The following is a 6,466-nucleotide window of genomic DNA, read 5'->3' as shown; positions in this document are numbered from 1 at the left end:
TGTTTCCATAAGTTTTCTGTTGTGTCTAATTAAAATTTAGCTTGAAGTAACAATGATGTTTCGACGCAGTGTGAAAGAAGAATGAATGAAAGTTTGTTGTAACCTCACAACTCCTAGCTGGTAGTTTACATCACACACAATACATGTTGTCATTACAAACTACATTTTCTGTGACAATAATTGATGTGAAGTTAATTACATGTGAAAGGCATTTAGTTAGCATGGCAAAATAACATCTAGAAATGTACACATTAGATGTCCTGCACCTCATACACTCATCTTCCATGCTTGATGATGAGCTGGATGAGCCAGGTGATGAGACTTGTTCAGTGTGAGGTGACACATGAGCTTCAAGAGCAACTATATAGAAGAATAACATAAGAATGTTATTGACATGTGTACATAATGAACATAAAGTTTGTGTAGTTGGAGTATTTCTGGCTAAATATCAGCATAACTTAATGAAATGACAAGATATTTCTGGCAAGCTGTACATTATCCATCTTAACATCAAGGTACATGTGAACCTAATTGGCACATTTATTTTACAAACCATACACCATAAAACATACAATGTTCATGCAGGAATGCGTTGCTAAATTAAGTGTTCTGTTGTACATACACTACATATGTTGTGTAGTATTATACAAATAATAATGTACATCACTACCATGACAGCAAAGTTGACAGTGCTTATAATTCACTACCTAATTGTGGAAATGTGAATGAATGTTTTTAGTGATCTGTGTGAACAATTAAGAGAAGTAGGTGTAGCGCTCACTGTGCCTGACACTCATTAACACATGCAGTGTGTCGCTCACAGATGCTACTGGTGTGATAATGTGGCGTTTATATAAGGTTCAAAGAAGATATGAGCGAACGAATGACTAACGTACGTTTTCATATATAGTGGGCTGGTGGGTGAAATTCTTCATAGAATTACTATTTCAAATTAATGTGATGAACTTCTGTTCACCTTTTCAGCTTCTAACAACTGTAGTCCCTCCCCCAAGACGTGACAGCACCCTGACCTTTTATTTGTTTCTACCACATGTAAGGCGTCCCAAAATACTTGACCGTAACATGACCCTGTGATGTGGCTCGGTGCCCAACCCCACCCCTTGTGTTCTCCTCTATGCTGTGATTACATATTAATTGCAGCTGGTTTCACACACTGGTACATGAGCGAAATAAGAATCTGAAGTGAGCTACATATAAACACAATTAAATAACATGTGCTACATGTTCCTATTTATGCTCTCAGTATACTAGATGAAGCAAAAAACTAACTTTAATTAAACATAACGACCACTCACACCAGCATCACTCTTCCCACGCCTTGCGGCCATACCTCTAGCACTCACAAAGAACAGAAAAGAAATTTAAAGCCAATCGCACTGAACACTTACAAATTGACAACAAGACAAAGATGTAAACAAAACAACACAGGACAAACCTCTCACAATACACCACAACTGTCTCAGTTAATATGAAATATGCAAATCAGCCAGCTCTGTGTGTCTCTCTCTCTCTCCCAACAACACAGAGAATGAATAAAAATACACGCTGCCTTTAAATGGGCCGCTCAATCAAACACATGCTTGCTTTGGCAGATTCAGCAAGAAGTTTAATTGGGGAACCTAACACCACCTCGCCATGCACGCCGATACACCTGTGTGTGATCGGCAAATCATCGGCAGAGTGGGAGCAAATGTTTTCGCTTGATTCGGAAGGGATTCGGCACTTATTGCATACGGAGAGGGAAAATCGGCAGAATCATGCCGATAAGGTACCCGTAGCGATTGCACTTTTTCGCCACTTACTGCATAGAGCCCTTAGACTCAGGTCGGCCGCCACTGTACCCTCTTAAAAGTTTGTAATTAGATTCAGTGTGCAATGGAACTGGAACAACTTACTGGGGTAATATTCCTAGATTTGCAAAGGCGTTTGATACTGTTGACCATGGTAGCTTTTTAAACGTTTCAATTCCTTGGAATAGGGGAACACTGTTTAAACTGGTTTCACCTATCGGGTAGATCATAACATGTGTTTATATAGGGCTCTAACCCATTGAATGCAAACTTGTTCAGTCTTCATAAATGATCTACCTACAGTTTGTATAGCAGTTTCAATGCACATGTATGTGGATGATACAATCTTATATACAAACAGCTCTAGTCTTTCTGACCTTGGACATGTACCTCAATCTGATTTTTGAAGACCTAAATACTGAATTTTTAAAACAAAACAGTTTTTAAACATTGAAAAAACTGTAATTATGTAATTTTCGGCCAAGGCTAAATTACAACAGCTACCAACGACAGAGCTACAGATCAGAACCAACTCTAACACTATTCTTGCTCCTATCACTACTTTTAGATATCTGGGCATATGGCTCGACTCCCATTTAACATTTGGGTTGCATATTGATATATATTTTTATTAAATACATTTGCCCGTTTGCGTTTTTGTTTAGGGGAGCTCACGGTTTCACATATTGTCACGTTTCCACTACTTATTTTATTATTCGTTCATTAAAGTTTATTTTAATCACTCATACTGCCCAAACCACTGACATTGCAGAACAGTCTGTTTCCTCATAGTACATTCTGCTTTCTGTGCGTACATTACCATTCGTTTTGCTGTCCTTTCTGAACTTTCATTATAACCTCAATCTTTGATGATTCTAGTACAGCGTGCATATCAAAAAGCAGTATTTTCTTCTCGTTTTACTTTTGCTTGATATTCTGACATCCAAAACCTAAAAGAAACTGGGTGTACTTTATAGGAACAAATCCTCCCAAAGCACGTTAGTCAGAAAGTGCATCACACAGCAGATGCTAATACCAATGATAGACTATGGGGACATAGTATATGGTACAGCACCCCAAACACACCATAGCAAGATACATACCCTCTACAACTCAATATGCGGCTTTGTCCTACAATGTAACTACAACACACACCACTGTTAAATACTCCAAGAACTAGATTGGCTATCCCTTGAGTCCAGGCCCAAGGTACATTTTTCCTGTCTTTCCTTCAAATGCTTTCTGGGAAAGATACACGGCCATAGATCTGACTCCAAAAGACTGTTCACAGTCCGAAGATTCAACAAGGAATCCGGCTGCTCCTCTTTCTGTTACCGTGCACCCAACGATTGGAATACCCTACAAAGACTCTCAAAGCCACCTCCAGTTTAAGACTTCAGCTGTCTCACATTTTAATCTTGTCTGTAACTGTTACAGATGCCCATAACATGTATTGTCTCTAACTTTATGTAACCCCCATACCCTGCCCATGACTGGTGTCTCATCGACACAACAGGCTGCAGACTAGACATAAATTTATATACAGTACTTACATTGTGGTACCCAGTCAGCAGCCAGATGCAACTTCCAGTGCCAGTTGGGCTGGCACAGTTGTCCCAGCTCTCCTATCTGGTCCCAAGGCAGTGTCTGTCTAATGAGTGCCGCAGGGCCACATGGCAACACCTTGTGGGCCGAATGGCAACACCTTATGGGCAGCGTGTTTGACAGCCCTGTTCTAGAATATAGCCTGGGATATTTCATACCCCTACACTGACATTATATATCACATGGCCGTTAGGGGAGGGACAGAACTTGAGTGAGCCCACCCAATAAACTTCTTAAGGCAATTAACCTCTTATAGGATCCAATAGCCATGAAAGGGGGCTACATGTACAATAAATAGCTGTAAATATAACGTATAACCTCTGTTCATATAACATAACTTTTTATTGTCAACATAACTCTGTACCCGGCCAGGACATACATAAAAATGAGAAGTAACTCTCAATGTAATATTTCCTGGTAAAACATTTTATAAATAAATATAGATGCACAAATATCTCGACTGGGGATGACAATTGGGTGGCAGGACACACTCACCCAGGTTTGGGGGGTATAAGAATGTGTGTTTCAAACACACATGGCAGATTTACTAGTCGTGGTGCATTTTGTATGCGTGGATCTCATATTTTATTCTTTATGACACCTTGAAGAAACTATGATAGAACTTTAGATTGTACTGTATAGGTTTTCTGTTTTACTTCTTTTATTTTACAAACTTCCTGACCCTATTTACTGTATGTAATTTTATCATCTTTCTTTTCTAACATGCACTGTATGCATTTTGTAATATTAAATCTAAAGTGTAATAAGTACTGTCTTCAAGCTCTAATTAAATGTATTACCTTTCAAAGAGATTGCCCTCATTTTCAAGTGTTAAATTGGGTTTTTGTTTAACAGGTAGAAAGTGGGACCAAGGTCTCCTGACGTGTAAGGTCTAGAATTAAACCTGGTGGTGGCAGCATAATTGAGGTGTAATGTGAGTGTTTGAATTATTATTTGTAGTGTCCTCCAGGGAGGTGAGTAAGGAAAGTGGGTAGCCAATTGTTGCTAATCCCTTTCACCCATACGTGTACAAGGTCAGCATGTACATCACAGGCAGAATGGAAGAGTCATTTGAAGCTCAAGTGCATTTTGAAATGTCCACTCTGCCTACAGTAGGGGTGCGCACACTTTTCCCTGTATGCACCCCTGCCTGTTCTCCTCGGTGCCTCACGCCCCCCCCCCCCCTGCTCGACCCTGGTGTCAAATGACTCGCGTGGTCATTTGATGTCGCGTCGCTGTAAGGGAAGGTATGTGTACTATAGAGGCGTCGCGCGGTCCCCTGGTATTTATTTTAAATACCTGGGGGGAGAGCGCAGGACCTCTATAACTGCCACGCCCCCCCCCCAGAAAATCTAGCGACCCCCAGTTTGCGCATCACTGGCCTACAGCATAGTGTCTCAAATTCAAAGGACTTCACATAAAATACCATCTTGTCCATAGCAAAAAAAGTTGCATCATATCTTTTTCATCAATCTTAAGAAGCAGTCACATGATCACGAAGTGCCAGAGGGCCTGTGGAACTCTGGTATTGTGACCCCTCAGACACTCAAAGGATTAAAAGAATGTTGATGTAACATATTGTAGGCGATACTAGCTGTCATCTTAACTGGTTACTGTTGGTTATACTGAAAAGAACTGACCATTCATAGCTCCTAAGACAACTTGTAATATGGGTGAATGAACCCGTAATCTCAAATAAAATTGTTGAAAATTGACATAACAGCAGAGTTGGGTGCGGGTATAATATAGTGCTGGCAGTGTGGTAAAACAGCAGTCAGTCTGTAGGGAAGATAATGGGCCTGATTATGGAGGGAGTTAATAAACTCTGTTTAGACTGTTGGTAGGAATGTCCAAACAAAGGTAAATATAAGATAAAATGCCTCTGTGTTCCTACTCCATGTCGCAGTCTGTATTCCTCTCCATCTGGTCCCAGTGTGGTGCACTGTGTGCTAGAAATCCAGCGCTGTCTTCCGGGGTCATCTGTGGTGTTGATCTGCCAGCCTCTGTCCCTGCACTGCTGCTGTGGGTCTGTATCCAATCAGATGAAGGAGTCAAGAACAGCGAAGTGGATTGGCGGACAGCCGAAGATGCCTAAAGCACTCACAACTCACCGGGTGGGGGGCAGGTTAAAAAAGTTTATTAAGACTACATAAAAAACATGTGGAACATAACAGGGACACTAAACAAAAAAGGGGGGTTCTCCTCCCACGCGTTTCACACTGTTGTAGCGCTATCTCAAGGAGTATACACGGAGGGGAATTGGGCTGGTTAATATAGACCCTCCTTTGGCAAAGCCAGCTGATTGAGATCAAATACAATCATGTGTTCACAGTATGTGCAATAGCAAATTGTCTAGGTCATAGAGTTAACTCAGTGTGATGTGATCTGTAACTATTTACACAATATAGAGTAAATTAGTCTCTATAGTCTGAATTTATAATAGACTTAGTTATATGAAATAAATAAGTCACTGATCTATATAGAATCAAACTATAGGTATCATCTTAAATGTTGAAATTTTGTTTAAGTATGAAAATATACATTTAATTAATCTACAGAGCTAAGTATTTGACCATATAGATGGATTGGATGATATTAAACATCACTATCCTAATGCTGATAATAGAGCCACTAGATACCTGAAATAATGAATATAGGGTAGAATATTAGTCTCATGTCACAAGTGGCACAAAAAAATAATGTGATGAAGACATAAATGCTTGTGTGTATTGGGATAAATCTGTGTGTTCAATTGCTCAATCATATCAATATATATGCAACAGCGTGAAACACGTGGGAGGAGAACCCCCCTTTTTTGTTTTGTGTCCCTGTTATGTTCCACATGTTTTTTATGTAGTCTTAATAAACTTTTTTAACCTGCCCCCCACCCGGTGAGTTTTGAGTGCTTTAGGCATCTTCGGCTGTCCGCCAATCCACTTCGCTACTGTTGGTTATAGTTGGGAAATTCTATAGTTTTACAAGATGGAGTTACTACATGATATGATATATGGTATCTTTTTTCTAAAGATACAGCAGTTTCGCCTGCTTCA

The sequence above is a fragment of the Ascaphus truei genome, chromosome 1, assembly GCF_040206685.1.
Source record: "Ascaphus truei isolate aAscTru1 chromosome 1, aAscTru1.hap1, whole genome shotgun sequence".
NCBI classification, from domain to species: Eukaryota; Metazoa; Chordata; class Amphibia; order Anura; family Ascaphidae; genus Ascaphus; species Ascaphus truei.
The sequence above is the reverse complement of the archived record's forward strand: the minus strand, read 5'-3'. Positions refer to the sequence as shown.